This window comes from Anabrus simplex, chromosome 4 (assembly GCF_040414725.1).
Source record: "Anabrus simplex isolate iqAnaSimp1 chromosome 4, ASM4041472v1, whole genome shotgun sequence".
Lineage (NCBI taxonomy): Eukaryota > Metazoa > Arthropoda > Insecta > Orthoptera > Tettigoniidae > Anabrus > Anabrus simplex.
Window position 1 is genome coordinate 313,551,197 of NC_090268.1, and position 13,516 is coordinate 313,564,712.

Genomic DNA, 13,516 nt, shown 5'->3' on the forward strand with positions numbered 1-13,516 from the left:
AGCGAGTACCAACAAGATGGGTTGATCGGATATGAAAACTTGTAAAGTTCTTATTCGGAGCTTCGCAGCGTGGCAGTGACATGTCGCAAAGCCCTGACAAGGGTAACAGAAAGAATCTTGTACATCGGTTCATCGAAGCAGTTTAATATAGAACAGGATGTCCGACTCATTGGCTGAATGGTCAGCGTACTGGCCTCCGCTTCAAAGGGTCCCGGGTTCGATTCCTGGCCGGGTCGGGGATTTTAACCTTCATTGGTTAATTCCAGTGGCTCGGGGGCTGGGTGTTTGTGCTGTCTCTAACATCCCTGCAACTCACACACCACACATAACACTATCCTCCACCACAATAACACGCAGTTACCTAGTATATATGGCAGATGCCGCCCACCCTCATCGGAGGGGCTGCCTTACAAGGGCTGCACTCGGCTAGAAGCAGTCTTGACCAAATTTCACAAGCAAATATAAATGAGGCCCGCAGAGAGCATGCGAACATCTTGAAGGAAGAACAGTAACAATAGACGAAGCATACAATCCTGAAATAAGCCAAGATTTGCAAAATCAAGTAAGGGCAATGTAGCCGTGATGTGTCAAAGTCTTGTAATACACATTAAGAAATGCTTTACAGCATTTATATTTGCCAGTCAAATTAACAGACACACTGTAATTTCTGAATTACAGAAAGATAATTCGACTGACATTGATACCTGTGGAAAGCGATATGTTTCAAGAGGGTAGTTGTGCAGGGTTAACTACTTTCTCTGGCTATGTACAACCTAGCATCATCATACACTAAAGGTTAAGCCTTGTCGTGGGAGATAGTGGGTTCGAATCCCACTGTCGGCAGCCTTGATAATGGTTTCCCGTGGTTTTCCCATTTTAACACCAGGCTAATGTTGGGGCTGTACCTTAATTAACACCACGGCCGCTTCCTTCCCACTCCTAGACCTTTTCTATCCCATCGTCACCATAATACCTATCTGTGTCGGTGCGACATAAAGCCACCAGCCTTGTCGCTGCAACCGTTCTCCTCACAATTCTGCTGTTCTCTTCACTTCCTTGTAGTCTTTACTTCCCATCATGATTCTCACATCCCCAAATTACGTCTTCCTTTGTCTTCGTTTTCCTTCCTTTCCTAGTGTTTTTCTTTCAAAGACGTTTTCTAGGAAGTCCATTATGTCTCAGGATATGACCTACAAGTTTCAACTTCCTTCTTTCCATATCCTTTATCAGTCTCCGTTGCTCATTGATTTCCTTTACAACACCTCGAGTTGCCTTTTCTTCGGTCCATAATTTTCCTCGAAATTCACATTTCAGTTGCTTCCAAAGAACCTCTTTCCGTTTTTTGCAATAGTCCAGATTTCACAACCATAAAGTAGTACGCTCCAGACAAATGATTTTACAAAAGCCTTTCTGGTTTCTAAACTTATGTGGGTATTTGTTAGCAGACTTTTATTTCCAGAGGCCTGTTTAGCAAGAGGTATTCTTCTTTTGCTTTCCTTGGTGTATCTATTGTCTTCAGTTATAATGCTTCCTAAGTAACAGAAAGATTGCACTTTTTCTATTTTGGAATTTCTTTGTAACTCCCCTGTCACCATTGTTCACAACTCAAATTTGGTTTTCTTACTATTGATTTTAAGTTTGTAATGTTTCAATGTATCACAACTTAGCAACAGGATTAATACCGGAACTTTTTTGAAAAAGCAGTTTCCTCCAGATATGATTATCAACTGGTACATATGCATCAGACTTGCAGACGATACATTTATTGTCTCAGATTGTGAAGAACATGTTGCGCTGCTCACTAGTACGGCTAATTAGACATTTTAGAAAACTGAACTACAGTTAAATCCAATAAAATCTGTGGCATTAAACATTATTAAAGGAAAAATCCTAGTTTCCCTTTCTGTACTGTGTTATGTAGCATGTTTGGAAGGAGGAAATATTTCGTTACCTGCGGATATACAGTTCTTCCATGACTAGCCTTCCATGATACATTAATTTTTGACGAACAAAAAATGATAAACCTAAATGGGAATCTGAACTTACTGGTAAACTGGTTAAACAGTTCGCTATTGGGACCAATGACCTAGATGTTAAACAATAAGCTATTGAAAGCTGAACAAAAATTATTAGGTGTTAATATGCTTATTTGGTCATCTCTCATATACCCAATGCAGAATTCAAATTCAACAAGAATAGTACAGTCGTTTTATATATATTGACAAGATCGTAAAGTGTGAATAGACAAGTTCAACATTTACCGGCTGACATGCCGGATTCCACGCTGTGTTTGCTGAGAAAAATGAAACGTCTTGATGTATAGAAAGTAGTATGGGACGGTCCACTAAAACATTCCAACGTATGTCACATTCTCCAGAGAGACATAATGGGTACATAACCTCTATCGATGATCTAGCAGATGAGAGAAGGACTGAATACAAACCACACTGACTTCACATCTTCTTAAGATTTTGACGTAAGCCAATTACAGAGTTTATTAAGGAAACAGTAATATGGTGTAGATTAGGCGCCCCCTGATAACGGATTAGAACTATTTCAAGACCGCACGTCAGCTAGCAGATGGAGGGTAAATCTAAGTGGACTATGAAGTTCCGATGCATTGATGTTACAGCGATGATGATGATTTATAGCCTGGTGCAGCCCTTGCAAGACAGACCCTCCGATGAGGGTGGACGGCATCTGCCTTGTGTAGGTAACTGCATGTTATTGTGGTGGAGGATATTGTTATGTGTGGTGTGTGATTTAAAGGGATGTTGGGGACAGCACAAACACCCATCCCTCTAGCTACTGGAATTAACCAATAAAGGTTAAAATCCTCAACCCGGCCGGAAATCGAACCAGGGACCTTCTTGAGCGAAGGCCAGTACGCAGTCCATTCAGCCAACGAGTTCGACAGTTGTTATTGTTCGAGCCCTTCCTGGCCGGACGAAGCCCGCTACAGACGCTGAAATTCTTGCCCATATTCCCGGCTCATGAACTTGGGAGGGTTTATTCAGGAACACCAAGCATCAGAAACCAAAATTCATATCCGATTCTTTCCAAGTTTATGAGGTCATAAGGTGTCCACCAGTCAACCAGATAAGGTTTATACTAGGCCCTACCGTAAAATCTGAGGTATCCTCCAGTCAACCAGATGAGGCTAACTTCAAAAAAAGAGGGTAACTTATGAGTCTATAGTTCAATAGTACCACTTTAATGATATTAGAATAACAAGTGAATGCTCGGGGAACAAACCCAAGATTCACTGTTAATTTCTTAATCTCAGTATGTATGTTGGGTACTCAGCCCGGAGGCTGGTTTGGACCTCAACTGCTCCTCCATGAGCCGTTAGGTGCCCCAGGAGTCACTGAAGAGGCGTGCTAGGGAAATGAGGAGTGACGTAGTTTCCCGTTGCTTTCCGTACTGAGCCAGAAGTTGTTATTACATATCAGTCTGCCAAGCCCACTGAAATGCCCTAACCAACGGCCCTATGAGCAATATTTATACACCATTCGTAACATGGACTGGCTGCATAAGGAATGGCTAAACTAATACAGCTGATCTCGTCATTAACATCCCTCATACCTCGGTCGTTTTTATGTTGTCAAAGGCAAGGATGAGACTGAGGCAGGTGAATGAAAGTGACAAAATTGTTCTAGCCTACACCAGAAGACATAGTGCACTGTACACACTAGGCTTTGCCAGCAAAGACATTTAAACACAGTAGGAATACTAAAATAAATGTGTTTAGATTTAACTACTTTGTCTACTAAGGGTTCCGTTCAAATATTTAGGAGCCATTAATACGGTATTTATATTTTCCCTTCGGATGAAGACAAGATTTTGAATTCGATTTCAATTAACTTTTCACTTCTAATTTATTTTAATGAGCCCTAACCCACACTCTACATTATTTACCATGATCTTTAAACCTTTCATATAAGATATACAAATATGAATTTGTATACTTCGTACTAAGAAACCTACTTTTATGAATTGTATACATTAACTAAGTAAATAATTTAAGTCTGAGTCCGACCCGAGGCCTGACGAGAGCTCGTGCAAACCTCTATTGTGAAGGTAGGTTCCCTAGGGTGTAGAGTAAGGCGCAATCTGGATGAAAACTACAGTATATGCAGCATAGTGACATCATTCATGCTTCTTAGTATTTGCACTTCTCAATCGGAAATATTTCCAACGATTCTCCACAGAAATATCAGTATTGGATGGCCCTGCCAGAAAGTGAAGCAAGCAAAAAGCGAGTGAAATTATTTTCCTGCAACATATTTTTCGAAAAAGTTAACCGTCGTGGAAATATACGAACAATCCTTTAAGAACAACACACAACACCAACCCCTCCCCGCCCTCCCACCTACTCAGCTGCCTCTGAACTTGTTAATATTGCAATAATGTGTAGACTACTTTTCTTTCCAGTATGTCTTCTATTAAAACACCAAATTTAATGCCAACCACGTCAGTAAATTTTGCTTTCACAAAATAGAAGGTTGTCATTTTACACCTCGTACGAGATGAAATAGTGAAAAATTCAAAATGTACATGCAAAAATATGATAATAATAATAATAATAATAATAATAATAATAATAATAATAATAATAATAATAATAATAATAATAATAATAATAATTTGTTCGGCTGTCCGAATGGTGAGTGTTATGGCCCTCGGTTCAGAGTGTCTTCGGGTAGATTCCCGGCTTTCTTGAGGATTTTAGCCAAATACGGTTAATTCTCCTAGCACGGGGACTTGGTCTTCATCAATCTGTTAACCAAAACACAAACAAATAACATCTCTTCACGGAGGATTTTCGTCATGAAGGTGATCAGGGCGTAAGCGAAGGCCAAGTGCCATGCACGACTCATTTTACAAAAAGTACTGAATACGAGGATAAAGTATAACATTATTTACGATTATTTCTCTTTAACGTGGATCTGGTAGGCCAGTGTCCTCGCTGGTCGGCGGGCGGCGACCTCCGTCTCTGGCGTATGTTGTCCCGTATATACTAGCTTCCGGTCGTGATCATCTTCCCACGCCACTCGTGAGGACAGTTAACAAGTTCCACTGGCCGGTACATTCACTTTACGACGCGATTCTTGCATGTGAAGTATGACTGTGTCATCAAGTGTACAAATTTCGTCTGGAGAAAACACGCGAACCATTGCATCATGACAAGTGTAGTTCAGACAGTGTTGACCTTTCGTCTAGACAACCTTTAACGACATTTTGTACTACTTATCAAGTTCATATAATTCTTTACCTCTTTCATATCGTTAAAGATGACTCCTTAAGTATACAAAGTGAATTACAAGGAGTTACCATCACTCAAGGAACTCATTATCATCTACGAACTTCACATAATATGAATTTATCACCAAAATCTTATCATAAAAGAAGAACTTTTCTTTCTTAATCTGTTTACCCTCCAGCGTTGGTTTTTCCCTCGGACTCAGCGACGGATCCCACCACTTCCGCCTCAAGAGCAGTGTTCTGGAGCGGGAGATTTTGGGCCGGGAGGGTACAGCTGGAGAGGAGGACCTCGCCCAGACTGCCTCACCTGCCATGCTGAACAGGGGCCTTGTGAGGGGATGGGAAGATCGGAAGGGATAGACAAGGAAAAGGGGCTGTGGACTTAAGTTAGGAACCACCCGTCATTTGCCTGTAGAAGAGGGGAAACCACAGAAAACCACTTCGAGATGACGGAGGTAGGAATCGAAACCCCCTCTACTCAATTGACCTCCCGAGGCTGAGTGGACCCCGTTCCAGCCCTCGTACAACTTTTCAAATTTCGTGGCAGAGCCGGGAATCGAACCCAGGCATCCGGGGTTGGAAGCTAATCACACTAACCTCTAAACCACAGAGGGGGACAAAAGAAGAAATTCCCAAATAATTTAGTGGGGATTTTAGAAGGTATTTCCTAGGGAGTTTTGGGGTTGCTGGAGCCACCTGGTTCATTTTGGGTTCTGGCCGTAACTTTTAAGACCAGATACTACATGAATATTCAGGTGAAAATTCCAGCCCTGAATTTAGCTGGCAGCTAAATAATAATAATAATAATAATAATAATAATAATAATAATAATAATAATAATAATAATAATAATAATAATAATAATAATAATAATAATAATAATAATAATAGTTTTAAGTCCCACTAACTACTTTTACGCTTTTCGGAGACACCGAGGAGCTGGAATTCGGTCCCACATGAGTTCTTCAACTTGCTACTAAATCTACCGACGTGACGTATTTGAGAACCTTCAAATACTACCTGAATGAGCCGGGATCGAACCCACTAACTTGAGCTACTAATAATACCAGGACCAGGCTTCTTGAATTTTGCTGTATTGTACTTCCATCTTAGCGTGATTAGCGTAGTGGTTTATCTGCCAGATTATTATTATTATTATTATTATTATTATTATTATTATTATTATTATTATTATTATTATTATTATTATTATTATTATTATTATTATTATTATTATTGTGTATATCGAGTCATCAGTCTGAAGGCTGGTTGAATTTCCAATAGCTCCACCGTCCGCTATCAAGAAGGACTAGATCGCTGAAGAAGCTGACCCTACGAGCGTTCAACCATTCATCACAGCGACCCGCTCTAAAAGGCATGGTGTTCTTAACAACACTCATACCTCAGACACTTTCGTATTCTCAAATGTGAGCCTGAGACAGACCAATGAAAGCGACCAAGTTGTTCTTCTAGCCTATAGCAGAAGGTATAGTGCACTGTAAACACTATATCTCACCGGAGACTGATCCAGGGTTTTATTATCGACCAAGCAAGAAGACCGTGCGATTAGTATCGCGCAGCTGTGAGCTTGCATTCGGAAGATAATGGATTCGAACCCTACTCTCGACAGCCATGAAGATGGTTTTCCGTATTTTCCCATTTTCATATCATGGCCGCTTCCTTCCCCTTTCCTATCCCATCGTCGCCATAAAAACTACCTGTGTCGGTGCGACATAAAATAAATTGTAAATTTGTTTTACTATTATTAGAAGTAGTATTATAAATCATATCATTTCTTTAATATTATCGAAATCTACCGCCTGGCTTCTTCGTGCCCTTCGGTTCAGAAGCCCCCCCCCCATTGAATTCCTAGCCTGTAATAGTTCTTCTTAACTACGTATGGTTAATTCCTATGGCTCGGAAATTGGGCATTTGTGTTCGCCTTGACAATCGTCACTTCACGTACTCAACAGACCACTCTACTAAACACCACAAAAACATTTAATACGTACAGTAATGCATAGGGTTTCCTCTAGTAGCGCCCGGCCGTAACGTTGGGCCAAATCCACACCAAGTGTAGAACCCAAGAAAATGAGAAAAGACCAAAGGCAAGACGACTAGAGTTATCTCTCGCCCATTACAGATGATCTGCATTTATTTTTAAAACATCCAATATATCTCTGCAGGGCGTTTGGTGCATAAGAGATGTAGCAACAAGAAACGCAGTAACAACAAAAACATGACAACAAGAGCTCTCCTCCTGAAGATACCGTAACTTCGTATCTCGGTCTTCTGCAAGCTTTTCACACTTTAGTAGGGAATACTATCTAGGGTTGGTAAATCTAGCGCAATTAGCGTAACATTGGTCGCATTTACCGTCAGGGTATAAATCAAACTTGATACTAATAGCTCTTGACAGTTTGAAGGTCAAAAGAGTTCCATTTACAGTAATTAAATCAAAGTGTGATTTACAGCATAACGGTCCCTCAGTTATTTACTTCCTTTTAACTTTGGCACTCAGTCAAAGACAGACATTGAACTGCTATACTGTTACTACCAGTCATTTAACTGAGTGTTGTAGGATTCTTACTCTTCATATCGTCAAAAACCATGGCGTTTAACATCTGTAGCTCTCAGCCAAGGACCCCCTGTGAGTGGAGGCGGTAGAATAACACCCACGGTATCCCCTGCCTGTCGTAAGAGGCGACCAAAGGGGCAGGAGGGGCTCTTAACTTGGGAGCGTGGGTTGGCGACCACGGGGCCTTACCTGAGTTCTGGTATTGCTTCCACTTACTTGTGCCGGGCTACTCACTTTCATCTATCCTATCCGACCTCCCTTGGTCAACTCTTATGTTCTTCCGACCATGACGGTATTAGAGCACTAGAGGACTAGGGGAGTCTTTCATTTTCGCGTCTTTCATGGCACTTATCTTTCATCATTTTTTGAAGTATCGGATCCCTTCCATTTCTTTTCTCTCTGATTGGAGTAAAATGAAATGGCGTATGGCTTTCAGAGCCGGGAGTGTTCGAGAACAAATTCGGCTCGCCAGATGCAGGTCTTTTGATTTGACACCCGTAGGCGCCCTGCGCATCGTGATGAGAATGAAATGTTGATGAAGACGAGATATACACCCAGCAACTGTGTCAGCGAAATTAACCGCTGTGACCAATGACCAGCACGCTAACCATTTAGCCATGGAGCCGGATTCTGATTAGAGTTATTCAGTGTGATTCAACAGCCCCTTCCAATATCGTTTGCTGCAGCCCAACAACGTGCACATGGTTATAGGGGTGCTATTCTCCTGCAGACGTACTGTATGGTACTAATGTTCAGTGAGCTCACTTTTCACTCGATTCTGAACCTGAGCGAAATGTTGTATCATCCGTTCGCAAAACATGACACCTTGAAATCATGTAGCAACGTCCTTTTATCATGTAACTATGTTAATGTGTTGTGTCTCGTGACCGAGTGTTACGAACAGCGGAGGCAATGCATAAAACTAGGTAACAGTGCGGTAATTAATGTCTTAAACACAGTCCCGGATGGCATATGTAATCTGCTCACGTCATACAACCAGCATATTTCCAGCAGTGTAGCGTAGCGGATCTGAAAAGGCGTTCGCCTGGCAATTGGCGGAATATGCCAGCGGTGGTCCGAATCCTGCATCGTTCAAAAATGTTTGCATAGGTATGATGTTTGAAAACATAAACACAGGCCTACGTTTGCCACATTCAAAGAGTAGAATGACTCTGTTATTCATCTTGTGCCATGCGCATACTCCGCTGGATAGGACCTGAATGAACTGTAATTTTTTGCTGTCATTCGGTATGTTTTCCATAGAGGAATACGTTGATATGCTCCTCACTTGTGGGGAAGTAATACAAAACGCGTGCGAGGCACTACGCCTGTACTAGGAACGGTATCCCGACAGGCGACACCTGGCTGCTACGACTTTCCGCCGTCTTGAATGACGCCTAAGGCCCGTTACATCGGATGAAACAGAAGAGGCCGTTGTGGAGGCAGCTCGTAATAATGCACACGCCAATACAAGGGCGACTGCACGACAGGTGAACACCAGGCAGCCGTCCGTCTGGCGAATACTGCATGAACATAAAATTCATCATACCATCTTGAGCTACACCAAGAGCTCCATGGGCGGGATTTCGTGGCTCGAATGGAGTTCTGTCGGTGGGCATTAGGCAGGCTGCTGGACAATGATGCAGCATTCGTATCACATATCTTGTTCTCGGACGAATCGCGCTTCCCCAGTAATGGGAACGTCAATCGTCACAACATGCACTAGTGGAGTCTGGACAATTATTGTCACTGGGTGCGACAGGCGATCCATCTAGTACGATGGGGAGTGAATGTTTGGTGTGGAATCTTATGGGATCGCCTGGTTGGACCTTATTTCCTTGAGGGCCATTGGACGGGCCTACGCTACCTTGTCCTTTCTGCGTCAGGAACTCCCATTGCTGCCGGAGGATGTGCCTTTGCACGATCGTTTGACGATGTGGTTGCAACAGGATGGAGCTCCACCACATTCGACTTTGCCCGTTCGTAACCATCTGAACGAGGAACTGCCAGGGAAATTGATCGAATGAGGAGGTCCTGTTTCTTGGCCCACCAGATCACCGGATTTAACGCCGTTAGACTTTTCCTTGTGGGGACATTTGAAGAAAGCCATTTACACTTAAGCGCCGGAAAACCACGACCAGCTCCGGCAACTCATCACGGACGCCTGCCGTGCAATTAAGCCTGGAATGCTTCAGCGTGCAGGGCGAACTATTGGACACCGTGCCCAAATGTGCATAAACCAAAATGATCATCACATCGAACATTTGCTGTGATAAAACATTGTCACGGCATTGTGTTCCTATTTTTTCCGGTCTGTATGTGTCCCTCCCGCTAACTAATCAGCCCTTCTTAGGACCACAAACACATTCATTCACGCATAATTTGCATGAAAGCGGGTATTCAACTTAAATTGCGTGCGGTATGTATTAAACAAATATTTGAATGTAATGTTCGCCTCGACCCTCCCACCTGACATACAAGCCCGCTCCGCCACGCCTTTGCCAACTACACTACGTTTCCGTACGGAGCGCTGAGCAGCTTATAGCATGTATTAGGTTTACTGCGGTCACAATATCAAATTAGTGTTTCATCGGTGTGTCAGGTTCATATGATTTAGAAAGCACACGCATGTCTTCCAGTGTTTAATACGAGTATAACATCACGGCGTCCTATCATGGTGAGGCGGTAAATACGAAGATATCCGGTTGTGTTGTCTGAGCATACCGGCAGGGCGGATATTTTCAGGACAGAATGAATATTGTGGGTTGCATAAAACTACATTGGAAGGGTTGGCTGAATCACGGATGGTTGCCTAGTTGTACTTCCTCGTAAAACAAAAATCACCATCACAGCCAAGGTGCGAACATCTGTAACTTCATTACTTTTCTGCTGGAAGTTCTACCCCATGGATTTGTTGCTACCTACCGGGTGTAATAAAAGTGCATGGCAAAATTTCAAGAGTGGATTATTTATACGCCGACAATAAAAGGCGCCTCTATCAACTGGGATTCGAAAATGTTTAAGTTACTGGTTTATCTGCCTTTCAAGTATGGTCTTATTGTATTAAAACGTGTTTATTTCCTGGAATTATCCCATATATGCCCACCGCCCCATTTTTGGGGCAGCTGGAATTTTATTTTTATATTTCAAGGAATTTCTTCCTGAGGTAAGTTTGATGTTATATTTCAAGAGGGTTGGCATTGGTGGATAAGACCTGGGTCCCTGCCAACACACAGCTGCTTCAACATAACAGTTATTCATTGTTGACTACAGCTCATTGTGAACATGCAACATGACCTCTCAGAACAAGTAAGTATTTTAATTATTATTGATAATTATTAGTATGTTTGTGTGATTCCTTATGGTATATAACTTGCATAATGTTGCTGTAATAGAATATAGCTGGTTATTTGTAATTTGAGTACCGTTTCCAGTCATTTCTTTCAATGCCCCAAAAATGGGGCAATGGGCATGGGCGGGTACACCTTATTTTATAGTACAATCATTACGGCAGCATATGTTCTACTGACTAAAATAATTTGTGTTATGATATGTAGATATACACGAGTTACAGATTCCCTATCCTACGCCGTAACTGATTATAAAACACAATATGCATCGAGTAATCCAGCAAAAATATTGTAAAAATAACGGAACAAATGATTATAGACTATCATCTGCATTATATCAGTATTGTTACCTACTGTAGATATATCGTTAAAATATTTTCACGTGTTTCTTATAATATTTTAGGTTGACCATCGATGAAATCTTGGCGATTCTTGAGAGTGACGACCAACAATTTGCAAGTGCTACAATATACACTTGTCCTCCGGAAAATCATCTTCATAGTGATGAGGAAAGTGGTGACGAAGACGGAAACATCAATCATCTATCTGGGAACCAACTTCGGGCTGAGGGAGAGCTGCGAGCTACTGTCATTTCTGAAAATCGATTTGAAGAAATGGTATTGGGAGTACCTGAGATACGGAATGATACTAGCTGTGCTGACCAAGTAGCATCATCAGGTAGTCACAATGAACAGACTGCATCCTCAGCTACTTCTAGTGATAACTACATGTTATCACCTCCCCGAAAGAAGAAAACATTGCCACCAACACGTAAGTGGGAACATGTTGATATACCCTCCAAACCTGAACACGAATGGACAAGACCAGAATTTTTAAACACAAACAAATCTCCTGTAGAACTTTTCGAACTATTTTGGGATGACCAAATAATAAACACCATTGTTAATGAGACAAAACGATATGCCATGTTCGAAGGTAACCATAATTTTGATGTTGACGTTAATGAAATCAGGTTACTTATTGCCATATTACTTTTGAGTGGATATTGTACTGTTGCTAGGCATCGTCTCTACTGGGATTCAGGTGCTGATACTTACCATCCCGGGGTCGCAGGTGCTATTTCAAGGAATAGATTTGAAGAATTACTTCGCTACTTACACATTTCTGATAATAACACTCTAAATGCAAATGATAAATTCGCAAAAGTGCGCCCACTTTGGGATCATGTAAATGGTAAATGGTTAAAATTATTTCCTAAAGACGCGTACTTGAACATTGATGAAACCATGGTCCCATATTTTGGAAGACATGGAACCAAACAGCACATCCAAAATAAACCGGTAAGGTTCGGCTTCAAAGTGTGGTCTATATGTTCGCGATTAGGGTATCTTGTTCAAGCTGAGCCTTATCAAGGTGCCTCTACAGGTAACACAAACCCTGACCTTGGTGTTGGAGGATCAGTAGTTGTAGACATGGTGAATAAACTGCCTCAAGGTTCGGCATATAGTATATTTACTGATAACTACTTTACATCCCTGCCTCTCTTATCAAAACTAGGAAGAAGTGGTCATGACTGCATTGGCACGATTCGTAATAATCGTATTGAAAATGCCCCTCTCCAGGACCCTGCTGTAATGAAAAAGCTTCCACGAGGTGCTTATGACCAAGTCACAGATGTAAACTCAGGAATAACTCTCGTAAGGTTTAACGACAATAATATTGTAACTCTGGCATCCAACAGAACAGGTGTTTCGCCAATGGGCATGTGCAGTCGTTGGAGTTCCAAGGAAAGAAAGAGGATATCCGTAAAACAGGTAGCGCTTGCTGCTCAGTATAATCTATATATGGGACTAGTGGACCGGCTGGACCAAAATGTGTCAGCTTATCGGCCTGGTATAAGGATGAAAAAATGGTACTGGCAGCTTATACTGTTCCCGTTGAGCTGCAGTATCAATAATGCATACCAGCTGTATAGGATGACTCCTGCAGGAATGGATAAAGGCACTTGTGATTTTTTGGGCTTCATACGTTATATTGTCCAATTTTACCTAGGAAAATACACCAATCGTCCTGCAATTGGTAGACCTCTGAAATCTGTGAAACGGCGCGTGCAAGATGAAGTGCGGTTGGATGGGGTTGGGCATGTAATAATATCAAACCCAACCCAGATTCGATGCGCAGAATGCCATAAGAACACTACCAAGAAATGTAGAAAATGTGATGTGGGCTGCCATGCTAATTGCTTTGAGAAGTTCCATTGTTAAGTGACATAAAGTAAGTGATTTCCATCAAAAGTTCTTATGTTTTTACGTGTATAATGGTAACAAATGGAAATAATTTAACAATCTCTCTAACTTGGAAC